Here is a 27,128-nt window from a genome sequence, read left to right on the forward strand (position 1 = left end):
ACCACGTGGCATGGAGAGGCCTACATCCGACAGTGCGAGGACAAAGGGCTGTAAATTATTATTATTATACAATATAAAGTATACGTTTAGAGCAGGATACAACAAGAGTATTTTCCTTTGCCCAGTAGCAAACTATTGAAGCGGTGTTGTTTGGATCGGGATCGAGATGTAAAAGCACCCGATGGTGAAGCAAAGCGTGGCAAGACATTAGTTTTCAATCTACATTTCAAAGTGAATAGCTTCCCCGCTGTATCCAGCCAGCACGGCACGGAGTGGTGAAGTATGGTCAAATAACCGCCTTCCTACGTGCGGTAGGAAGGCTCAACTCGAGCAGCGCATTGTGAAAAGTTCTGTGGTCGTTTAAAAACAATATGTATATGCACGCCCATATGTATACGTTAGTTAATTTTACAACTTGGGGTTCTAGGTTTGTAGTGTCGTCTTCACGCCAAGGTCTGTTTGTTCGTACCGTGGCGTGTGAAGGGTGTCTGGATGAGGGGATGGAGAGTGGTTGTGGGGGATGGTGAGGATTGGGGTGATGGGAGGTGCTTAGGGGGAGCGGCCGCTGTCAAACACAAAGCTGGCTGAATGGAGCAGCAAAAGAAGAGCGCCATCCTGGACACCCTTGAGATGTTAACTACCTCGCCTGGTGTGCAGGAGGTCGTGGGTCTGATCCCCCCCCCCCCGCCCCGACCCTTATGGCTTTTATATTTGGAGTTTGCATGTTCTCGCTTCCTCCGTGGATTTTTCTTGGGGTCCTCTGGTTTTTCTCTCATTTAGGAATCGACGTGCGTTTAGAGAATTTTGTCTGCTATTCATTTCCACGTGATCAGACACTTCGTCGAGCTATCATTTGTGGCCAGGTAGCTCCTGAAAAAGCGCTGTATAGCTCAGTGGGCCTTACCTGCTAAAATAAAACATAGTTTAGTTTATATTCTTGGTTCTTTCGGTAAAGTCACGCAGAAGGGAAATAGTAAAATAATACAAATTAAACAATGAAATCCTCACGACGGTTTCGATTGCAACACAAGCAATCATTATCAGGTGTGAAAACCACAGCAGGAAAATTTGGAAATTTCAACGTCGTGAGAATTTTATTGTTTTAAATTTGTATTATTTTATTGTTTCCCTTCTACGTGACTTTACCGAAAGAACCAAGAAGATGAATCCCTGCAGTCACGAAAGCTTTAAATCAAGACTGTGCCACTGTTCTATTGTCAAGTACTGTGCATATGATCATGTACATTATTGACACGTGGTCATGCACAGTACAATGTTCACCTTCCTACGATACCTGAGAGGGTCATGAGAAATGACAAGTCGGCAGGAAGACTTGACATCAGTTTATGTTCATAAAAAGGGTTAGTTTTCATGAATGTATTCCCGGGTGCAGTGTTAGGGAAATAAACACTGCATTCCGAGTTGCTCCTGAAAAAAAAACGTTTTCAATGTTTTTCGTGATTCTAGACGATGGGGGAATGGTCGTTGGGTTATCACCGGTTCTTTTTGTTTGTTTGCGCACCTCAGACTTTTAGCGCACAACAACGAACATTAATTTCTAGCCCATGATCTCATTTGCTTGAAAACAACATCGTGAAAAATAAAAATCATTTCGGGTTATTCACAATGCTGCATGCTTCGCCTCACATTGCACGTACTGGGAAAAATAACCACTAAAAGTTGAAACAAATAACCACTTCAGGGCTTGCTATAACAAACGGTTTGCTAACGAACAGCATTTATGAATGAGCTTTGATTTGTATTCCGCAATTGAGTATTACTTACTCATTGGTTCTTTCGGTAAAGTCACGTAGATGAAAAAATAAAAATAATAATGAAAATAATAAAATGAAAATAACTAAATTAAATCACGACGTTTCGGGTGCAACACAAGCGTCCGTCATCAGCTGGGAAAGCATGGTCTGCTGCTGATGCAGACTGTTAAACAAAAAAAACAGTCTGCATCAGCAGCAGACCACGCTTTCCCACCTGATGACGGATGCTTGTGTTGCGCCCGAAACGTCGTGATTTAATTTAGTTATTTTCATTTTATTATTTTTATTATTATTTTTTTCCCATCTACGTGACTTTACCGAAAGAACCAAAGAGTATGGATCCTTGCAGTCACGAAAACTTCAAATCTAGAATTAACAGTATTAATTGTCGTGTTAGATGTATTCAGTTTTTGTAACACCACCCTTGTAATTAATATTTTTTTTAATTTGCTGGTGTCATAATAGATTTATTTCGTCTTATACTTCAGCATCTAAAAGGTGCCGTGATACGCATTTGTACGTCCTGCGGGTTATATGTGGTTAAATATTTACACTATGTAATTGAGTACGTAATGAAATAATGATTGATTTATTGATTAATGTGCTTTATTTAACCAAGTGGAGAGCCCCTCAATGTGATACATGGGTCGCAGTGGACTTAGATCATTTTTTAAATTATTTAGTTGATGCTAATTTTATCACCTGAAATTTTGGCTGTAACACAAACACAATTGACAACGTTGATATCGCCGCGTTTGTAAGTCTATTTACGGCTTTGGTAATTACCCACAAATTACTAAGCAGCTGTTAGGCATCAAACCTTCAACCTCGGCGAAAAGGTACACGATCCAATAACATGCAACCGTTTATCCCACTGATTGCCAGCTGCTAATTAGTTTTTTGTTAAACCGAGATGTACATCAGTTATCACCTCTTTGCCAAGCCTGGAAAAATCATGGCAAGGTAACACTGTAGGTATACACTAATCGAAAAACACAACGCGAAAGTAGTCTTCGACCGTCGCTGATCCTCTTGTCGCAACGGAGGCACGGTGCGTATATATTTTCCGTGTCAAAAATGACCGCCGACAGCTCCAATTCTAAGGGACTATGGGATTGTGCCATGACACTGGTCCCCGGCGTGTGTGTGAGCAGTAGCGGTCCGATCACAGCCAACACCAGTGGCGATTGTCTGAACCGGTCCTAGTCCTCCCCCAGGTCGACTCAGCCTCAAGTGAGTACCTGGAGCGATGTGTAAACATCAACACTGGGGGAGACAAAGAAGGCGTGGTGCTGGCCCACCCCACCTCCTCGCGTACCGTGTCGGCCTTCATAGGTGCTCGCTTAACAGCACTTGCTTGCCACATCGGTCTCTAAAGGCTATACGGGGATCTTTGTTGTGCAGGGAAATCGGATAGCATTCGCCCAACGCCTGACGGCGCGGGAGACCGCCCGCAACTGAGGGAGGGCAGAAGAATTGCTCACTGCCAGTCTCAACCCTTCCATTGACCCGTGAAAGATACGCGAAGGTGAATTTAAATGGGGTGCGTTCTGTGCTGTCCTGTGATTTTTTTTCTTCCCACGACAGCTGCGATAATACAAAAAAATATCTATACATAATGCAATGCACAGCAGCGCATGTGATATATAGGATGCGTGCTCCAATTGTGCGTACAATACACTTCCGAAAGACGTCAATTCGCAACTAAGCGGCGGTTGCTTCACCACGGTGCCTATGCCAGGCTAGGTGCACTTTGAGGCCGCGTGAAGTGTCGAAGGCTCTCTCTGGCAGGATGTCACGGGACAGACCCAGGTGCCACGGGTTTCCTGACTGAGATGACTGGCAGATGCACACCAGCTGTGCTCCCTTCTGTGCCAAGTTGATGCGTTTTAGCCACCCGGCGCTTGACTCCTTTGTTTTTGGAGGGCGATTGCTGTGGATATAGTCGCCGCCCGGCATACTTCCCGCACCTCCAATTGGCACGGTTGGCTACGTATGGTGCGAAAGAAGTTCATCGTACGTGTACAGTCTGTTCTCCTATAACGCTGTAATTGCGTTCCTGAAGAACACCGCGTTATGGAAATCTGAGTTGAAATCTGAGTTGTAATTACCATTTGGGGCCGTCCATAAATGACGTCACGCGATTTTGGCCGATTTTTGACCCCCCCCTCAAATATGACGTCACAAAGCTCTGCCCCCCCCCCAAAAAAAACCACATAGTTCCATTTTGAAAATAAAACCTGCTTAAAATCACTTTCAACTATTGTCATTGTAGTGCGTATTTAATGTGGCGCTGCACTCTGATGTTGTAGGAGAAAAAACATATTGAAAAGGAGGCGTTGTAAAGCTGAAATTTAGCAGAAATTCATTTCAAAATATTCAACGTCTAACTAAAACTGCAGATTTTCAGAACATTATATTAAAATCCTTTTATAATTATAAAATATTGAAAGTAATTATAACTATAAAAAAATACTTGAAACTTTGTAGTAGAACGAAGCAAAATGGAGAATACAATTATAACAATCACATATTCATTCCACAGATTGAAAAGCCCTGGTAGAATCATTAGAATCAAATTGTTTAATAACAATCATTCAAAAATTTACAAAATGTATGCTTCTCCATTCTCCCATGGAGAAGCAAAATGCTCCTTCATAGAATAAATAAAAGGTGACCTTAGTCAATTTAAATAATCAAATAGTTAATCATGAAAATTAATCAAAATTAGTGTTGTTATAACAATTCTATTCAATTCATATTTATTTAAAGTTGCGCATTTTGACGTGACGTCACATTTCTCAAACCCCCCCTCCCCCCTCACACATCGTCACACATCGTCACAAATGTCTGACCACCCTCCCTCGGTGCGTGACGTCATGTATGGACGGCCCCTTTGGTAAATCGCAGTCCGCAGTAACACGTGAGGTGCGTATGCAGACTGAACAAAGACTGAGGCATATGGGCAGCATCTAGAAGCATCCAGCACCACTGCAGTGCCTCGTGTGATGATGCTACACTGAGGCAGCCGCTCAACCCCTTATTCCTACTCGCGTGATGTAGTTCCGTTCGCTTGATCGCGTTGTATCCAATTTGCGTTATGATTACACGCGCTATAGCAGAACTGACTGGACATGCAGCGCGGGTACAACTAGCCACTGCCATTGCTTCTCCCCCTTGGAGTACTTTCTACTATCATTGAAACAAGTTTGACATTCAAGAGGATCTCATTATGAGGAGTTTCACAGTATAAGGACCTTTTGAAACGTGGCGTTTCATATGCAGTTTGTACCATATACAGGAAGAGACATTCAGAATAACGTTAGGTTAACATGACAGTGTCTCTAATTCTCAAAGTACAGCACATTAATGGGGTACAACACATGTTAATCCAGATTTTCTTAAAGTCTGGTGAGCACTAAGTGATTTGAAGTTTATCGAACAGCGGCTGGCCCCTGCCTGTGTTGAAATATTCTGTCACTGCAGGCTCAGCACTGCTGTACTTTATGGTGCTCGTTTACTTTTGAAATGCCGGTGCAAATGGTTTGCGTTGAAATAAATACATTCGCGTGGGCTATGGCCGGAGATTGCCTCTTCCCCCGCAGCCCATGGTGCAGCCAGGCCTTGGCTCAAATCCTCATTATCAAAGCCCGCCCAGGAGCCTTGCAAAAATGAAGGATGCATTGAGCCATAGGTAGGACATGGCCCCTTAAGGGTACACCGTTCGTTAATCTGCGACTCCTTGCCAGCTGGAGCGCTCTCCAGCAATTACGCTCTCGCCTTTGCCGAAAATGTTGGGGAAAAATTCGGCCGGCAGTCGTGCAATTTATAGACATGCGCTCACGTCGGCAATTATGAGAAGCAGGAGATGAATTGGCTGCCACTTCTGGATGACTCCCCTATTCATTTGTCAAACAATTGTGGAGGTCAGAGGACGCATTTGAGCATTTCCAGGAAACCGCATGCGCAGGAAACTTCACTTCATCGTGATCATGATCGATCCACTGTTGGGTGAACAAGGTATCCCCCAAGCTGCTGCTGCTGCTTTCATCTCATCCAATCCCGCGATGCAACAATCCACCCACACAATCTGCACCACGAGCTGATTGTGCCCTCCTCCTCTCGGTCATGTTTGATTACCTGGCAGCCAGCCTGTCACAATTACACTGAACTATTAAACTAAAAACTACTTTTTTTCAACAGGTAAGGCTTACTGAGCTATATAACTCTTTTTCAGAAGCGGCCTGGCTACAAATCATAGGCCAACGAAGTGGCTTATGATCGCGTGGACATTTATTGCAGCCAAACACTCTAAACGCGTGATGTTGATTCTGAATGTGGACGGAAAAACCGGAGGACCTGGAGAAAATCTACACGACCACAGGGAGAGCGAGACATGTAAACTCCAAATATACAGCAGGCGTCAGGGTCGGGTGCAAGCCTACGACCTCCTGCATACCAGGCGAGGGAGTTAACATCTCGGCTACCATGGCACCATGGGCACTGTGCAGAGAATCAGAAAAATTCTGCCTCGGAAAAAAAATCTCTCGTTAATATTCACGTACAACTCACAACAAATGGTGCACTCCCACTGCATATCATTACAACACTGTCCCACCATTGACTCCAGAATAACCATCCAACTCGAGTTAAGGTTAGGATAAAAGGTTGTTAGGGTTTGCACCAGGGTTAGGACTCGGGTTAAGCTCACGGTTGGGTTCGGGTTTGCGTCAGGGTTAGGGCTAAGCTCAGTTAAATCGTTAACGTGGAAGGAAGTTACTGCCGAGCCACTGTCCATGACCCGTGTGTGGGCATCGTTATGCCTGGTAGGCCGCACAGCCTGCGTCACATTTCTGTTTAACACCCATTTAGAGAAGGCCACACATCCTTTTGCAAATGTTATCAAAAACATTTCCTGGGCGAATGAATTCCCCGGCATCACCTCAGAGCAAGGAGGTACGATAACACTGCAATTTTGGCAAATTAAGACTTTGATTCATAATAAAGGGGTTTTTTTTTTAGTTAGAGTGTGTAAATATAAATGTCTTGTTAACCCACCACCATCCCAAAACAGAAAATCAGTAAGGGTTGTCACGTAAAAAAAAAAGTGCCAATTAGTTACTCTTTCAGTACACCGGTGTGTTGGAGAGTAAACCCACAACACTTAAAACTTAAGTACGACTTTTAAACTAAGACCTAGACTTTTAACTCGTCTGATTGATGCACAAATGTAAAGGAGCGAAGCAAATAAGGTTGCGATCACTGGAGTTTCAGTGGGCTGATTGCATAAGGGAATGTCTGACCGTCCAAAGTGAAAAAAAAAAATTAAAACATGCCTGGCATTTATGGATGAAAATTAAACTCGCATTACGCAATGTTACGTTGTGGATTAACCTAATTATTATTTGAGAATATTACTTCATGTAAAGGGGCCTTGGTTTTGAGAAAGGCACCTTAAAGAAGTAAAGTTTGATTGATGATCAGAGTAGCAGATGATAGGATCTGGCATAAATTATGAGAACAATGTTGATGACCAGGGTATCCGACCACCTCCAAAGCCGAATGTATCACAACATTGTAATATACGATGGGGCAGAGTGTAAAAATAGTACCGTGACATTGTACCGTTGTGCCGTTTTTAAAATTAAGGATTCTACATTGTGTTTCTTAAAGGATTAACTTTCATATCGGTTTCACGCTCATTCGTCACGCCATGTGCTGTGTGGACACACCACGCAACCCGACATGGAGCACGCGGGGGGGATGGAGTCTGGAGCCAAAGCGCTTTGGGCCCTCCCCTTGAATTCCCGGGCTCCACGTTCCTAGCTCCACGTTCCCCGTGGTTTCCCAGCTCCACGTTCTCCTTGGTTTTCCACGTCCCCGGCTCCACGTTCCCCTTGAATTCCCGGCTCCACGTCCCCGGCTCCACGTTCCCCTTGAATTCCCGGGCTCCACGTTCCTGGCTCCACGTTCCCCTTGAATTCCCAGCTCCACGTCCCCGGCTCCACGTTCCCCTTGAATTCCCGGGCTCCACGTTCCTGGCTCCACGTTCCCCTTGAATTCCCGGGCTCCACGTCCCCGGCTCCACGTTCCCCTTGAATTCCCGGGCTCCACGTTCCTGGCTCCACGTTCCCCTTGAATTCCCGGGCTCCACGTCCCCGGCTCCACGTTCCCCTTGGTTTCCCGGCTCCGCGTTCCGACCACGAAGCTCAGCGCTGCGTTTTCTGGTGCGCCTCGCTAAAAGAACCCCACCCTTGCGCAGTCGAAAGTGTTTTATTGCCAATTAACTGCAAGCGCCATACCCAGCACGGTTAATCCTGCAGTGGGGATTAGCCCCACCCGGATAAACGGTGTTCCGCTTGTACGTGTTCGAATTGGCAATGACGTATCGTGCTCTTTTGTTCGCAAGTTTTGAGACGCGCAAAATACCGGTCCTTTGAGTGATGTCTGGCTAAGTGGCAAGTGCATCCGATTTTAGATGAGTAACGGGCCGCTCTTTGGCTAACGCAGCTTGATGGTTCTTGCATCAAGAGAGCAAATAGGGCAAGCGGGCTACCGAGTATTCTGCACGCGACTTGTAAGGTGTTCATCTGCTTTGGTTCTTTCGGTAAAGTCACCACGTAGAATGAGAATAAAATAATAAATTGATAAAGTTAAATAACGCAATAAAATTCTCACGACGTTTCGGCCACAACACAAGCGGCCTGTGTTGTGGCCGAAACGTCGTGAGAATTTTATTGTGTTATTTTATCAATTTATTATTTTATTCCCATTCTACGTGGTGACTTTACCGAAAGAACCGAAGAAGATGAATCCTTGCAGTCACGAAAGCTTTAAATCGAAATTTGTAAGCTATTTCTGAAGGGACGCTTTTAACTTTGACTCAAGAGAAACATATACACAAATCGGACCCACGAGAATCGCATTGCGTTTCGATGCGCGGCACCGATTCAAATAAGGCAAAGTTGCTCTTCAACCCCGATATTTTGTGTGAGCCCGTGTAAGGTCCGCTGACGGTTGAGAACACGTTTCCTCCCCGTGACGCGCACGTGTTGAGCGAGAGCGTCCGGAGGAGTTTCATCGCAAGCACTCAACAAGTAGTCTCGTGTGTGTGCGCGCGTGTGCAAGCGCACATGTGAACAATTACATGCGTGCTCTCACTTGGCACACGCATGCGCACGCACACACACACACACCTTTGCAGAAGAACAGAACATCAGCCCCCCCCCCCCGACCCTCCCTGTTAAATGAAGCTCTCCCTGGAGGAACAATCACTCAATTTATTTGTGTTTTCATTACATTAGGTTAGTGAATTGATTACGCGGCTGTATTTTATTCTGTTGTGTTAACATTGTAAACCTTTTGCTCTGTTATTAATTTGCTGATCTTTAACAGGCTGAATTTCTGTACGTTGTTGCAAGACGTTGCCAAATTTTGCCCGGTGTTTCTGGTGGAGGCGGTGACATCATGTTTGGCTCCTGGCCTGATCCTCGAATTAATTTTGTTGCAGGCACGCGAATGGAGTATACGTGAGAATTCGATACCAATATTCAGTCATCGTTTGAACCATTTAAATGACTAAAAAGTGCCGCTACTTCCTGGTCTGTCCGCCACCCACGTGAATAAGACTCGGATAACGAGGAGACATTTCTGACACGTCTGGGTCACTGACGGGTTTCTCTGGGCATGCTCAGAATAATTGGAAGAACAAAATAGATGAATGAGTGTGAATGGATAACAGGGAGTGCACATAATAGGGACTTGGACCAGAAAGGCGTTTTTCCCGTAATTAGATTCTTTAAACAGTTCTGCTGAAAGTCTCTCGCGTTCATCTGAAAAGCAGCTCACTTCTGACAGACATACATGTCCCGAGGCTTGGTACTTTGCTCAATTTGAGTACGGGCTTCTCATGCCGAGTTCATCAAAGGGAGAAACGATTGCTGTCTAAATGAAAAATTAACCAATTCGCTAACCGCGGTGAGTAGGCAGCTCGTGCGTAACAGCCTCTGGCTCTGCCAGCATTCGTTCCAGGAGTGGTATAAAGTATCAGTTTTCCAGGCATCAAATCTCACAAAAGGGTTGAACTAGCAGTGATTGATATGAGGAGGGAATACAATTATGTCAGTGTTTGGCATAAAATAAAAAAAATCTTACACTTGCTGTGTACGGTCGTTCTTTTTTTTTATCTATTTTTATTTAACCAGGTAAGGCCCCCTGAGCTATACAGCTCTTTATCAGAAGTGACCTGGCCACAAATGATAGCTCAACGAAGTTGCTTATCGTGTGGAAACGTATAGCAGCCACGTTTCTAAATGTGGAGGGAAAAACCAGAGGAGCCGGAGAAAAATCCACGCAAGCATGTGGAGAGCATGCAAACTCCAAATATACAGCAGGCGTCAGGGTCGGGATCGAACCCACGACCTCCTGTACAGTAGAACTCCTGTTAACGATCACCCCTGTTAATGACTAATCACTTAACAACGGGCCTCCATAGAGCCCAATGTCTTCACTTACGGACCATTCCCCTGTTAATTGTAGGTAAAGTAAATATTAATTAATGCATTGGTTAACCATGTTTATTTCCACATTATGTGTTTATAATATTGTTAGTATCTTTATGTATTAATATCCATTGTTTAAATATTATAAAGTAATTGTTTTGAGTGAAAAATGGTAACTTTCGATGCTATTGGAACTAATTAAGCCTTTACCGTGTATTTCCTATACTCGCTTAACAACCAATTCACTTAACGACCGGTTTGGTGGGACCAATCACCGTCGTTAAGAGGGGTTCTACCGTATACCAGGCAAGGTAGTTAACATCTCGCCACCGTGGCATCCTGGTAATGATGATGGTATAAAGCCACTGTGGTCGTCCTCATCAGGAACGTGTAGTTTCGTTTAGACGCAACGCTGGGCAGACGGTGCGGTGTTTAGCTTCTGCAATAATTCTCGTAGCTTCGTTGCAAGTATTGTTGAAAAGGGCAACGCAAATGGTTGTGGGATTTCGCAAACAGGTGGCGACGATTTCGGGACAGACACTTGCACTGCAGTAAGATTATACGTCCCGACCCGCGATGGGATGGGCCGAGTCATATATGCCCCTTTGCACAAATCTGTTTGGATGGGATGGCAGAGAGGCCTCAGAAGTGCTCACCACAATGAATGGAATTGAGCTGGGCACACCGGTCATGTTTGACTGAGCTGCCAAATCCATTAGTGCCAAATACATTGATAAGGCCTGAGTTAAGGCGAGTGACTGCTGGACAGGCCAGATAAGTCAATAGCCATCGCCTTCACCCATCTGCCAGTGCTGTAAAACCGTTTTGTAAAAAAATACAAGCGGGCTCTATTGGTTCCTCACAGATTATTGAGGATAGGGCCCGTTAAGCAGCGGGGCATGGATAAGGAGCCATAAGCGAGAGGAAACCAATCGAGCAGCAGTGTATGCGTGTGTGTCTTTTAAAGGGAAGTAATGACTTTAAATGCTTCTGAGGAAGCGAGCATCCAAATGCGTTCTGACAAAAAGCCTAAGCATGGGGACAGATGCTTTGCTGCATATTGGGGTTAAGGTTGCCCTGATGGCAGCACAGATGGGTGATGTAGGATAATCATGGGTGTCCTTGAAAAGCCTCTTGTGTGTGCCGATTATTTTGTTTCTCGATTTACTTTCACAATCAAAAACTATGTTATGCCTGCCCTTACCATTATATAAAACACAAGCAAAAATAAGAGCTGATTATTATGTTTGTGGAAGCTTTGTTTCTAATGGCATTTGGCAGTAAAGCCATTGAGCATCCTCACTGATTGTGGTAGAGCATAGCACACAATTGGTTATTGGAACACCCTTTCAAGCGATGCGTACATACATCATTGTGCATGATGTATGTATGCACCTCCGATGAGCACGGTTGACTACGTACTGTGCGAAAGCAGTTCATCATGCATACAATTGGAGTGGAATAAAAAAAAGTGAAATTATTTTGGGCTTTTGCGAAACACTTAAGTGCGGATTAGTTACTGAAACAAGAACAACATGGCGGCATGCGCTTTGGCCACAATGTCCAAAACCCTTATCGCCATCTCACGCTTCTTGCGAGACTGCCGGGAAGGGGGGGGGGGGGCGATGCGTGATCTCCGCAGGACTTGCACAGAGCCGCCTCCGATGGGATCCGCTTTATTTTCAGCGGTGGCACTGATGAGCTGCAGCCAATAATGAAAGTGCTTAAATGGGGGCCACACGTTGTGTCAAAGGTCAAGGGGCGCTCATCACCGCCGCCGCTGCGACGCGCACGGGCAATCAGGGGGAGCTCTGGGCGGAGCGGGCCCTTCCGTGATGGAAAAAAAAAACAACCCTGTCGCCTGACTTTTGCCAATCAGTGCCCTAATGTCAAAAGGAAGACTCTCATACTATATGCTGCCTCATTCTGTTTCACTGCAACTGTGTTGTGGTGTAATATCGCCACCGTGGCGAGATGGTAACTACCTCGCCCAGTGTACAGAAGGTCGTGGGTGTGATCCTGACCCTGAACCCTGTATATTTGGAGTTTGCATGTTCTCCCTGTGGTTGCATGGATTTTGTCTCCGGGTCCTCCAGTTTTTCCCTACACATTTAGAAACATGTGTTTAGAGGATTCGGCTGTGATAATTTTCCACGTGGTAAGCCACTTCATTGGGCTATCATTTGTGGCCAGGTCGCACCTGAAAAATAGCTGTATAGCTCAGTGGGCCTTACCTGGTTAAATAAAAAAGAGCTTTTCGTTATTTTTTTTGGTTCTAACCCCATATTTAGCGTACGAAGTGAACCAGTGTTCCCTACACGGCGCAATATAAATACTGCAGCGTTGCGGTGCTGTACCAAAAATTCTACCTGTTTTCAGTACCATAGTACAAAAATCAGAATGTGTCTATACTAGAGGAATCCGATGAGCTATGAAGCTCTTTTTCACAGACGTCCAGTAAGGGCGGGTAAGAACATGACAACAACAAACAGTTCAAAAACATGATAGTCGTCCAAAGTACAAGAAAGGTTAACTCATGACCAAAACACAGACAAATAAAACGAAACCATCCCCATCCTACCAGACAAAGCCCACTGAGGTATTCACTTATTTTTCAGAAGCAAACTGGCCACAAATGATAGCTCAATAAAATGGCCCGTCATTTGGACATTCGTAGCACCAAAATAATCTAAATCATCTCAATGCATGTTTCTAAGCCGGAGGACCCGGAGGAAAAAAAAATTCACGTGACCATGGGGAGAACATGCAAACTCCAAATATACAGGTGTCAGTGTGGGGATCAAACCCCCGTACCTGCTCATACGAGACAAGGAAGATGACATCTCACCATAATATAATATTGCAGCACTAATTTTTTTTTCTACCTCATATTCTCACCATGAATTCTAAACAACTCTTGGCATTCGCTGTGGCCCATTTGGTCAGGTTGAATGTAATGCGACCTTGATATCTCACTGAAATCTGGGAGCTTATTACACTTATCCACCGCCAGTTGTCATTCTCTTCCCCCTCTCCTCCTGAAGCTGTGGTCACCCTCTTGTTTATTTCACGTCACGTTTGTCCGACACGTGTACTTGCTCGATTTAAAATGGACCCGGTGAAATGCTTCCATTTTTATAAACATTAATAACGACAACAATTAAATAAAGCAACCTTGTTATATTGGTAACACAACCTTTACGAAATGGTGCGGTGGGCATGAATTATGGTGTTACAATTCCAGAAACCAACGTTTGATTCCTGACTTTGACTTACAGAGGCAATCTATATCGTAATCTTGCAGCAACCTCCCTTGGGTGGAATCGGCCTGAAATTATTATCTAATCCAACGTCAGCCCCACCACACTTGCCCTTAATAGGCACTTGCAAACATCTTTAGCCATAACTTGACTTTGCCGCACGTATCTGTGAGAATGCTTTCAGAGTCGAACTGAACGCTGTGGAGCGAATGAAGATACTTGCCATTTATGGTACGTGTGGGTCAGGTGTGGTCAATTGATTTCATAGGAACAGCTAAGAAAACCAATCATCAATGTGACTACTGGACTGGGCCAACTAATGACGTCTTGAAAATGTGAATTGCTTTTTTTGTCTCACATACCTCTGTGGAATTTAATTCTATACCCCAAATGCCGCATCCAGAGATGTGCCCGTTCAATCTCCGAGCATAGCATGAGAGTTGAAACAATAGGGCAAGTTCCTTAAATTCCCCGCGGCTTCTACTCGCCCAGCGATGTTGAAGGGTACACCGCAGTTTGTCAGATGTGGTGGGTTGCAAACTGTCGGTACTGAGACCTCATCCAACGTCATTGGCGAGTAGCCAAAAGTACCATCTGCAGGGGATCTCGAGAGCGACAGCCAATGAAAGCCCTTCCGCTGGGCTTTGGTGTCGCAGTGCATAGACAAAGCGCTGCAAATGATCATTATTATTGTTGTTGTTTTAATGTGGATTATTGCAGGGCTGCGCTTTTAACTATACAAACATCAACTATGCATGTGCCATTCCTTACAAATTCCCAATGCCCTTGTATATTCCGGACAGTGCTTATCTGCCGTGATGATACTGCGGCTGGCCAAAAGGCTTGGGAGAGGTGGGATGTAAGTTACACTTTACCTCGCCACACACAACCTGCCAACCGACTAACTGTGGTGTTCACCATTTATATTGCTGCTTGGATATAGAGAGGTGGGATGATTAAAATAATGTGCCCCATTGTTTCAACACGGGGAGATTGGACTGTCAACCGCGATTTGCAAATCCGGTGTGCAAACCATTACACCACGACCAGGCTATGTTTGGATACGTGTCTTGAATTTGTTGCATCAGCGGTAAGCCTCACAACTTTATTAAACTGAGGTCCTCATGATCAGGACATTTGGACATTGGTGACACATTTCGAGGTTGACACATTTTTGGGGGGAGATCCGGCCAGGTAGCAGGGTGGTTAGAGCACAATTGGAAGGATCAAGTAAAGTGTATTCTGATTTAAAGCTTTCGTGACTGCAGGGATTCATATTCTTGGTTCTTTCGGTAAAGTCATGTAGAAGGGAAACAATAACATGTTTTATTATTTTATTGTTTCCATTCTACGTGACTTTACCGAAAGAACCAAGAATATAAAGTTTATTCTGTTTAAGAGGGTGATAACTCAAGAACAAGGTAAGTCTCATTTGCAAGAATGACCTGGGTTACAACATTTCCGAAATAAATATAGTACAGCAATTAATTAAAATAGAAATCGGTGCAAAACAACTGTGGCATGAAAAATAAAAAATATCTCTATATATGAAAGGGAAATTTGTGAATGTGTGTCTCTTCAAAATGTTTAGCATACTTCTCAACATGCAACAAACTTGAAATTTGGCATATGGGTAGCTTCCAGACTGTACACCATGCAAAAAGTATAAAACTAGACTTTTGCATTTTTTTTTGGGGGGGGGGGGGGGGCGCAATAATGTATATTATTGTAGGACGTGTATTAATCCAAGACTAGAATCCAAGTCTCGGGCGAAGCTGGGTAGTGAAGCTAGTACAACTATAAATCAATGTTAAATTATAGTTCTCTGTTGCTCGGGCAGATTATTTTTTGGCTGATCATCGTGCAATTCCCATTTAGTTGCTGAAACATTAAACAGAAATAACAAAATAAATAATCAGAAACGTCTCCTTCACATATACATCTTCCTAAATACAAACAAAAACGTTTTTCTTACACGAAACATCAGACTCGGCTCAGGCTCACAATCTCTCCAGGGTCGATAAATTGCACAACACTCTGTGGAAAATAAACAGTGAAGGAGAGACTTGGCCCCGAAATAGCCCTGCCATAATAATGTGGAATTTCCACAACTGGCTCAAGGTTTTAGAAGGGAAACGAGCACCTATCCGTGCTCTTATATACAGCACACCACGTTTACTTGAAATTAATGCCAAGGCCTTCAATAATATATAAACAATACGTGACTGTAATTCAGTCAAAATGTATCTCTTTCGAGTAAAAAAAATATACCAAAAGTAACTCAAGCTAATCGAGTCAATTGCAGAACTTTGGGAAACGATTAGCCAAGTTGGGTGGTGTTAGGAAACATCTACCTTGTAATTTGCTATGACGTGTGATGGATAATAACTGTCAGGTGCAATTGCCCATTTAAGTAACATTCAACGCCGTGGCACGAACAAAAACTTGACTGCTCTATCTGAAAGTGGCTCAGTTGAGTCGCGACTCAGCGGTGACTCGGCTTCTGAAACGGCTCTGCTCAGCCTTGAGCCGTTCAGCTGCTTCCAAAAGACGCATTGAATGAGTGGCTCAGCGGTGTCTCGACTCAGGTTTGAGCCGTTCAACTGCTTGCAAAAAAACGCGTGGAGTGAGCCTGTCAGTCGTGGCTCGGCTCGCAGAGCTTTACACCCGGTGCAGTGCAAGCCGATTGATTTTTACTCAACTAGACTCGCCACATTTGAGCTACTTTGTTTACCAAGCGCTGCCACGCGTGACAATTAATAATTGATGTCGTGCAAAGCAGCGCACAGCGGTTTCAGACTGTGTGCGAGGCAAATATCAAAACGTGCAATGGGGTTGGGGCGGGGGGCAATGCCGCGATTTCGGATCGCATGCATTGAGCCAAGCGAAGGGGATCAATCCATTTCTAGAATGACCATCAACGGCCCTCCATCAGTGGTGCGTCCTTCACGGCGACGTGACAGACTCACGGTGTGCCCTGCTTTCATGGAAAGTGTTGCGCCGCTGAAATGCGCAGCGATTTGTGTCAGCCGCCTCGTGTTGGAAATGTCATTGCCGAACGGTGGGTGTTCATTTTACTTCGTTGCCGAGTACAATGGAGTGGCGGTCGGCGCCCCGCAATTCCTTGTGTTCCCGCTGGGAATCAATTTTGCTTTGTGCGGACGTTATGTCAACGACGTGTCGTTCGGGGTGAAGCCAATTGGATGATACGGATCGTGCACGTCAATTTATTGGATGTAGCAACGCACAAAGGTGTGTCCGCTCACAAACGGGAGGAAGGAACGACTCTCATCGTGTCACGTGACCACCACGTTACACGTACAGTGCTCTGCATTGTCTAGCCCACCAGCTCAAAAGATTTGAACTTGTGGCTCTACTATTTTTAGATCGACAGAACCCAAAGAGCGTTGTAAACGTTGTGGCTGTCACTAAAATCTGAACCCCCCCCCCCCCTCCATAGGGTGGGGGACATGGATAGGGTCATGACCAATTAAGCTTAAATATGTACTAACTTAGCACGTTAAAAATTGTAACATGCATCTATTTTGTCACGAATGACACGTGGCAGGGCATGATAAATGTACTCGATATAGCTCCACGTCTTGTATGGGCCCGAACGCGATTTTTGCGCGGTAATTAATGCAGATCACGAGAAAAAACGATTCCTCATTTAATTACGTGCATTAACCACAGCTGCCCTTGGTTATCTGGAAACTGTGGTTTAGGCAGCAAGGTGGATGAAATGGACCAGACTGAACATGACTAACCGGCAAAATCTGAAGCTTTCATAATGTACAAACTTACTGAACAAGATCGCAATTCCATAATTTAATAAAATACTTGAGTGTCCTTCCATAAATTACAAACATGAATACATTCAGCTCCGTGCGAATGACGAGTCACCAACCTCGAGTGTTAACCTTTCGTGGAGAATATATATTTGTGAGAATTTTATTGTTTTATACATTTTTTTTATTATTTTATTGTTTCCCTTCAACGTGACTTTACCGAAAGAACCAAGAATATGAATCACTGCAGTCACGAAAGCTTTAAGTCAAAATTTATTTCGTGGAGAAGTTCATGAAGGTGACATCGTCGTATTCCATGCTCGGGCGGCGTGTAATGCCGGCTGTGTGTGTGTGTGCGCGTATGCATCTGGTGTCGCACGATGGATAAGGATATTGGCTCCAAGTTTGCGATAGCTTGCCCATCGATTGCGCATCACGTAACATCACTTCTGGAATTAATACAAAAATTGAGTCAACACCTTTTTTGAGAGGTTGATATTCATCGATGTGGATTTATTTGGAACCCCCCCTACCAGACGAATGTGGAACTTTCCTGAATTGGCTCGGGATGGTAAATAGATATTTTTGCGTCACTCCACGCTCGTTGCAACTGTGCAAGCACCCGCTTAGAGGATTGCAGGATTATATGGGGCGCTTTTAGTTTGCGTTGCCACAAATGTTTTTTTGATGGACGAGCGAGAAATTAACCCCGATGAGAGAAATAAAAATCAAGATAGAATTCATGAGTGGACTGGACCTTGATAGGGGCTTGGGATGGGGGATTGGTTACTTCCTAGCTATCGCATCGTTGGATGTCTAGCGCATCGCCAGTCGAGGCATTGAACCCACTCAGTCAGAGTGCTCTCTTTCAAATGAGGACGGTTAACAGCTGCAAGTCTTTGATCTGTCTCAAACTTTAGCTGGCCCGGTGCCGGTGATATACCTCGTGGTTGCAGAGTTATCATATTCATCGAGTTTGAGTCAAACCTGTTCTCCGCCAGATTTACCCCTGGGGAAAGATGACCTCAGAGCCTTATAATAACGGAGGCGAGCCACGAGGCTTCAATGAGTAGGAGCGGGGCAAAATGAAAAAGCACGACATTTCCAGCAAATTCCATCAACGGTACGCACGCATCGCTGGCGGATGATTTAACATAATGCGCTTGAGTTCACAATGTCAATCAATTGCTTTTCTCCACAGGGGGCCTGACAAAGGGAACACCCCTGCATAATGAATGATGGGTCTGTACAATTAATGGTTGCCAACTGTGGACTGCACAGTAGACGCCTTAATGAATTCAGGCCAGCTGCAGATATGATTGCAGTGTGCGGGGCTAGCACGGGGTAGCGATGATAAATATGAGCGAGTCCTTCTTTCGTGACGCTTCATAAAATGAGGTTTTCAATAAATATCGAGGGGGTTACGCAATCCGCGAGGGTTCGTGGTCGCGTGTGTTGTGGTTGCGGGGCCCACATTCTCACCGTAGAGTGATTGCAATGAAGCGCTACCATGCGATTGCTTCTATTTAGTGCCTCGGTGCATTTATTTATTGGCCCATTGGCTGCATGAGTGGTCTAATCAAGCGGTCCCCAAACTCCTGGCCTCTGCTCGCCGCATTCACCGACCCAACCCTCAACAATCCGCACCTCTGATCAGCGCGGCTGGCTACGTACTCCGTCTCAACATACATACGTACAATCTCGATTGGCGAATCTATCGGCCAAAAATGCTTACATTCAGTCCATAAGCTGGTCAAGTTAATAAATTACACGAATGTACTAAAATCTGAAAATCCAAAATAACATCTGAAATTGAGACTTTCAAATCCGATATCTACAAAAAAATGCATACGAACCTAACTCCTGTTATTCCAGCGAATCCCCTGGTGAAGCCGCTTGTTTGGAATCACCAGCGAAACGTTGCACTCGAATTATAAATGCTGTGGGCTTAGTCTCCAATGCATGTGTCGGGTGGTTGCGGGTTTAACAACACGTTTATATTTATGCGATCTAACACAAAAAAATAATTATGGATATTGGTCGCAAAAGCCTACGTGTTAAACCAACGTTTCCTAAATCGATACAATACTCTTTTTGTGTTGCTTTCTCCCAGTAAACGTGCCAGCATTGGGTTTGGAACTGCTGTTCACAACGTTCCACGTTTACTGGCTTGTTTCATTGCCAACCCAGCAGCCATTTCATAACCATACAGTATTACAATATTTAAACACTGTATTGTACGGCTCCTTTTTAATGCATTATTCTTCGGAGACTGCTGTTGCACTTGAAAAAAAACCGCTTCATTCATTTTTTTTCCATTTTTTTAATTTTGGTATATCCCTGTAAGCAATTCGGCTCTTGAATCGGGTGCAACCACAACAAACAAAAACACGAACAAGAAAACATCTTAAAGTGAATGACTGTGCAAATAGAAAATCCATGAAAAAACAGCAAAATATTCCTGAACAAAGCACCGTACACCAACGCTGTGTGCAAAAAATCCCAGTGGGATGCAAGTCAAACAACAACAATCACAAGAAAACTTAGACTAAGGCCATCAGTCTAACTTCGTACTACAACAAAACAAACATGTCCAAACCAAAAAACTTTTCGAAATCACCAAAAAATAAAGCCATAATTGCAACGTAACAGTGATCATAGGGACTTTGACCGAATTTTTACAATAAACTACATAAATAACATGTAACACCAAATCCTAGAGCCATAGCTGGCTGCATGAGTTACTCCACAACAACAGAAGCATCAGTCAATGTATCAAAATTTTCAAGGCACCTTTAAGATCAGCACGCTAAATCAAAATACAGATAATACTTTTCAGCATCATCCGGAGCGAAACATTTTATTTTACACCAATGAATAGCAGTGGCAGCTAGGGGTGTACAACTCCTCTAGAGCAGTTTTGAGAGAAGATCTCATTGGTAGCGATTCAAGTTGCAGTTTATTGGCAATAGCATTCCAGACCCTGGGGGCATCAATAGCAAAGGCCCTTCCTCCAGTTTTTGTATGGCAATAGGGAATGTGAAGCTGGTAGATGAGTGAAGACCTGAGGTCAAATTTGTTCTTTGGAACAGAGAGGAGATCCAGCAGGTAGTCTGCGGATTTTTTGTAAGTACATCGTGAATAAATAAGATCTGGAGCACAAGCCGTCGAACATTAAGAGATGTTAAGTTTGACCCAATGTAGAGATCACAGTGGCGAGTCATATATGGGCAGTTCAATGTAAATCTTAAGGCCGAGTGATAGATGGAATCAAACTTCTTCAGTACAGTACTTGGTGCTCGAGCTAGCCCTCCTTGAGCTCAGCCCACGACTGGAATGTCGTTTCTTGGCCTCTCGTGTCTCTGCTGCCCGACCAAGCGACCCCACTGAAGCCCACACAGGGGACTCTTCATTCACGACCCTAGGCCGTCTTGACGATCTCCGTGAAGTTTTTCAGGAACACAGCTTGGGGTCCGTGGCAATGTTGCCTTGGCAGGAACACAACTTGGGGTCCGTGGCAATTTTGCCTTGGCAGGAACACAGCCTGGGGTCCGTGGCAATGTTGCCTTGGCAGGAACACAGCAGGAACACAGCATGGGGTCCGTGGCAATGTTGCCTTGGCAGGAACACGGCTTGGGGTCCGTGGCAATGTTGCCTTGGCAGTAACACAGCTTTGGGGTCCGTGGCAATGCTGCCCTGGCAGGAACACAGCCTGGGGTCCGTAGCAATGTTGCCTTGGCAGGAACACAGCCTGGGGTCCGTGGCAATGTTGCCTTGGCAGGAACACAGCTTGGGGTCCGTGGCAATGTTGCCTTGGCAGGAACACAGCTTGGGGTCCGTGACAATGTTGCCTTGGCAGGAACACAGCTTGGGGTCCGTGGCAATGTTGCCTTGGCAGAAACACAGCTTGTGGTCTGTCGCACTATTAACCAGGCCTCACTCAGGCTGCGCCATGGGCGCGATCAACCAGGCCTCACTCAGGCTGCGCCAGGTGCACGATTTACTAGGCCTCACTCAGGCTGCGCCAGGTGCGCTGTCAACCAGGCCTCACTCAGGCTGCGCCTTGTGCATGATTAACCAGGCCTCTCAGGCTGCGCCATGGGCACGATCAACCAGGCCTCACTCAGGCTGCGCCAGGTGCACGATTTACTAGGCCTCACTCAGGCTGCGCCAGGTGCACGATCCACCAGGCCTCACCCAAGCAGTGTCATGTGCACAACCAGGCCTCACTCAGGCCGCACCACGTGTATGACCAACTAAGCCTCAGGCTGCGCCAGGTGCACGATTAGCTAGACCTCACTCAGGCAGTGTCACGTGCACAATTAACTAGGCCTCACTCAGGCTGCGCCATGTGCGTGATTAACTAGGCCTCACTCAGGTAGTGTCACGTGCACAATTAACTAGGCCTCACTCAGGCTGCGCCAGGTGCACGATCAGCCAGGCCTCACTCAGGCTGCGTACTCGGCCTCACTCAGGCTGTGTCAAGTGCAGTACTACCTAGGCCTCACTCAGGCTGCGCCAGGTGCACGGTCAGCTAGGCCTCACTCAGGCTGTGCCACGTGCACTATTAACTAGGCCTCACTCAGGCTGCGCCAGGTGCAAGATTTACTAGGCCTCACTCAGGCTGCGCCAAGTGCACGATCAGCCAGGCCTCACTCAGGCTGCGCTAGGTGCACAATTTATTCGGCCTCACTCAGGCTGTCATGTGCAGTATTACCTAGCCCTCACTCAGGCTGTGCCAGGTGCATGATAAACTAGGCCTCACTCACGCTGCTCTAGGTGCACTATTAGCTAGGCCTCACTCAGGCTGCGCCAGGTGCATGATCAGCTAGGCCTCACTCAGGCTGTGCCACGTGCGCGACCAACCAGGCCTCACTCAGGCTGCACCAGGTACACACACGAGCGCACATCACCACACCATCACACACACACACACGAGTGTACACCATCACACACACACACGAGTGCACATCACCACACTACCACACACATACAGAGTGCACACCACCACACACACACAGAGTGCACATCACCACACCATCACACACACACGAACGCAGAAGTCCCTCTCGTCACGGCCACTCTCACACGGCTCAACACTGCTCACCCTCACACACCGCTCACTCACACACACTCACACGCAGCTCACACACAGCTCATTAACCCTCACATTTTCACACATTCTCACGCACAGTTTACACTCGCGCAAAACAACTCACGAAAACAACTCACACGCTGCTACACACGCCGCCGCCGCCATGATGCTGCCATTGATTTGGACACTTGCTTTGCTGAGTGCCTTGGCAAGTGTGTGGCTTAATGGCAATGGATATCCTGTAATCAGGATGCAGCTTACAGGAAGATGGCACTCTTGGACATACAACTCACTGTTGCTCAGTCCTCGCACTGACTGTCATTATGCAGTGCACGACACGAATGCATGTGGTTTTTTTTGTTAAGCTCCGTTAGCTTTGGTTAAACAAAGATGAAAGCTTCTGGCAAATTGGGATGCGCCAGTTTTTTTAAGTGCAACAAAGGACGCGTTGAGGATCACATCAGAGAGCCGAGTCATTTGTCGATCCGAAATCGCCCGTCTTTCGCATTGGGGCTTAAATGGGCATGGCTGAAGGAATGGGGGAAACCTGCACTCCGACACATCACATTCTACAAACTCTGTATAGCCTCCGTCGATAGATTATCTGGATTAGCATTTTTTTATTAAATGTGGGTGTAGGGGAGTTGTTGTATGCATGGGAATTATTGAAGGGGGTTGGGGGGGGGGACGGTTAGGAGATGGGATGTGAATTGATGGTGAGAATTGGTCTTTGTGCAAACACGTATTGTGCATGATTACACATGTATGTGGCTGTACCTGCATGCCCTATATCCTACGGTAGTGCAGCCATGAACCTGGCGACCCAAGTGCGATTCGTACTCCATGGCTAGCGTCGGTGGCGATTATCAAAGCTGGTCATGGGCCTCCTTCATCTAGGTCGACTCAGCTGTAAATGGGTACCTGGTAAGGTTATCAACACCGGCTCCGAGACGAAAGCGGCCAGGTGTGGTGTCGGCCACACCATCATGTGCCCTTTTCGGCTTTAATAGGTGCTCGTTAACAGCACTTGCCACAACAGTCTGTTCACGGCCCAGTGGAGGGGGTGTTTGTCTTGAGAATCTGTAACTCGTAGAAAAACGACAACAATACAAATTATCATTTACAGCCCCTTTTCTATCCACTGCTATGCAATAGCTCCTCCCCCTGACCGAATTCGCGAGCACAAATCAGATTTGAAACACGGCAGAACGAATTCTTCTGCCATAGCTGATCACTGTTACAACGCTGTGGGTGATCGCGATATAATTTTCTCTGATACCAAGGTTCTTTGCAAACCCACGGGTTTTTATCAGATATTTGTTCACGAGGCAATTCAGATCTACAAACACAGACACAATTTCAACCGAGAAGATGGTTTCAAATTAAGAAACCATTGGAAAGATGTTCTAAATCGAACCAAACATTAAACTCATTTTCAATGGTACAGTATATTTTTCATGTAGTGGTACCCCAAACTTTCGCAGCTTCTTAAAATCCCCTTTTCACACCACCAGCATGAGGACGCTACCTTGCCCCCTTGCCAGCTTGCACAGGTCGACCCCCTCCCTACCTTTCATCATGCTAAGTCTGCCTATTAAATGCAAATTTTTTATGCTAATTCCATTGTCAAGGCACCTTAATTACTCTCACACAGCTTAAAGGTTGCGGTCTGAGCTTGGCTGTGTTCACTCCAGCGCTGTCCTCGAGACAGTCTGGTCCCTTCACCTGATGAAGGCCGCTTGTGTTGTGGCCAAAACGTCGTGATTTTTGTTGTTTTATTTTTTACCTACGTGACTTTACCGAATAGAACCAAAGAGTATGGAATCCTTGCAGTCACGAAAGCTTCAAATCTAGAATTGAGGCTATTGTCACCTGTCTTCAGGTGAGAAAGAGAAACAAGCTGCTGTGATGGGGCATTATATAGACCCAAGAGGGGGGGGGAGGGGAGGGGGAGGGGCTGCCGTAACGGGCGAGAGGGTGGGGGGTGAAATTCAAAGAGGGAACGAGGTGAGAGAGAGAGAGAAAAAGAAAAAAAAGATTAAACTTAGCAAACTTAGAAATGTAATGCAACTCAGAGAGTCGGCCAACACAACAGTTAACACCTTTACCTGGTTGATCAACGTCCTTCCACAGATTGCTAAATTTGCATTCATCTTCTCGGTTGAAGTCATGTCTGTGTTGTGTGGAAATCCTCCTCGTAGAGGCGGTTCAATCTTGATTCGAAGCTTTCGTGACCGCAGGGATTCACACTCTTTGGTTCTTTCGGTAAAGTCACGTGGGTAGAAAAATAAATAATAGGTCACGACGTTTCGATCGCAACAACAAGCAATCGTCTCTCACCTGAAGACGATTGATTGTTGTTGCGATCTAAACGTCGTAATCTATTCTTTATTTTTCTACCTACGTGACTTTACCGAAAGAACCAAAGAGTATGAATTCCTGCAGTCACGAAAGCTTCAATTCAAGATCATACAATCTTGATGGTTTTGAGGCCCGTGGCTCAATTTGGTATTGCTCAGTCTTGGGGATGAATGAATTTGCAATGATTGCAGAAGTCTTGCATTCTAAAGTATTGGTTGGATCTTGTTTAATTTTAATGTAGGTATCTTCCTCCAGTAAATCTTTAATTTTATTATCATAATCTGATCGGCACATCACTACAGTAGTGCAGCCTTTATCAGCTGCCAGAATTAGAATTTCTTTATTTAATCTAAGCTCTCTTAAGGCTCTTGCTTCACCAAAGGTAATATTCTTTTTTTAATTTTACTATTCTTAATTATTTTGGAAATCTCGTGTCTAGTCTTCTCTGCCTAGTTATGTGGAAAATGTCTTACCGCTGATTCCACCTCGGCAACTAACTCATCTACTGGAATTGTACGTGGGGTAACAGCAAAGTTAAGGCCTTTAGAAAAGACGAAAATCATGTCACTGGTTACATCAGTGTTAGTTAAGTTCATTACAGTTTTGTTTTTAAATTGCTCGTTATTATTTGTGACTTGTTTGTTATGTAATCTGGCGAATGTATTAATTTGCTTAGTTTTAGTTAAATTAAATATATTATCAGCCGATTGTTGTGTTGATTATATTCCAATCATGTATGGAAACACTATTGCTGATGTGCAAGTGCTTTAGGGGCTCAGAAATTTGAGATAATTCACTCATAATGTGCTGTATTTTCTCTAGTAATAATAATTCTCTAGCTTTGTGTAGTATTTGGTTAGCTTTAACATACTTTATGTGATGTGTTATTTTAACTGGTTTGGTATTACCTTTGAATCTCTGCCTCTGATCTCGAATCCTGATGGGGTTCAACAATGATGATGCCATCCTACACTATTTTAGACCGGAAGCAGGTGGATGGCTTCACTATTCTGGCAAATCTCCCGATGATGCTGGATGTAACTTCCAGCGAAACATCGTACTCAAATTGTAAATGTTGTGGATCCACTCTTCAACACACCGGTGGGCTAAGGTAGTGAACTATTTGTCTTTTTTCAACGTGACATTTTTTACTGATTGGCCATGTCAGGTGGTGGAGGGTTGCGACACATTTATAAATAACGCGATTAAAACCCAAAAACCTTTATTATGAATAATACTGGTCGCGAAAGCTTACGCATTAAACGGTTCAGGTACGTTAGCTAGCCATGACTGGGAATCAAACTGAGGCTGCGGCTTTGCAGGCCATCACACAGTGTCTTTATTACCATCGTCTGAACGCAGGTGAACGGTGGCTATAAATACTGTACAACACCCCCCTCTCTCCCCCGACAGCTATTTATATTTGTAAGTTTCTGGCTTCACAGTTACCACATTGACAAAAATGGATCTCACTTGAATTCTCGGCCGTGCAGACTGCTGCCTTCAAAACAACATTTCAGCATCCTTTCCCTGGAGATGATTTCACTTAAGGGTAAAAAAATACAGGATTCCAATTTCAAGCCATCTAAGTAAAAAAAGCCATACAACTGTCGCTGTTCATATTTATCCACTGTCATGATAAGTAAGAGGGGTTTTTTTTCCCCTCCTTCCCTTTGTGAAAGAACAATTTCTCAAGGTGGTCAGGAGAGGAATCTTGATGTAATCAGAGTTGAGAGGTTTGGAAAGCGTATCATTCATTTGTTTTACCTCGATTCCATTGCCGAAAAAAACTAATATTTGATGGATTTTCTAGGGGGGGGGAGGGGAGAAAAGGTGCAGTGTTGTTATTAACAGTCGCTTTATGCGTGTCCTATATTTTATTTTCATTGTCTCTGCAGGTCATTAATTTCCGAATATTAAAATAACAATGTGCCCGCTGCTGCACGAAGACCTCCATGCTTCACCTCACTAATCAATGCAGGTTGATGATAGCGAGGCACAGGGCTGGTTCAGATGTCATGCACCACCAATCTCACCTGTGATTGGGAATATAACTTGGGTTTTCGTGTTGGAATACAAAATGCAATCCACTTTGCCATCAACCCTCCCCCGAATGCTGATTAAGTAGTAGAAAAGGATACACAACACAAACGAATCAAAAAATAGTGTACTGTACTTGTATAAAGTAAAACGTGTTTTTTTTCGTACTTTCCGATGTACCGTCACAAAGTTATTTTACCAGAATTCTGAAAACCAACATCGCTTTTTGTGCTTTCCGATGTACCGTCACAAAGTTATTTGATCGGAATCCCGAAAACTAACATAGTTTTTTGTGCTTTCCAATATAC

The 27,128-nt window shown here is 44.9% G+C and overlaps 1 protein-coding gene across 9 annotated transcripts in view; it reads left to right on the forward strand.

Moving 5' to 3' along the window:
• Positions 1 to 27,128, forward strand: part of LOC116952379 (membrane-associated guanylate kinase, WW and PDZ domain-containing protein 1-like) — a 317,826-nt gene that overhangs the window by 43,032 nt on the left and 247,666 nt on the right. Inside the window, exon 1 of one of the 9 annotated variants that reach the window (XM_076074167.1) lies at positions 16,133 to 16,597. The exons of the other annotated variants lie outside the window; for them this stretch is intronic. The gene's annotated coding sequence lies outside the window, so the exon portion shown is untranslated. Of the gene's footprint in view, positions 1 to 16,132; positions 16,598 to 27,128 lie in introns of those variants that run through there. 9 annotated transcript variants of the gene reach the window in all.

This window comes from Petromyzon marinus, chromosome 46 (genome assembly GCF_048934315.1).
Source record: "Petromyzon marinus isolate PM22_M1 ecotype Great Lakes invasive population chromosome 46, UKy_Petmar_22M1.pri1.0, whole genome shotgun sequence".
NCBI lineage: Eukaryota > Metazoa > Chordata > Hyperoartia > Petromyzontiformes > Petromyzontidae > Petromyzon > Petromyzon marinus.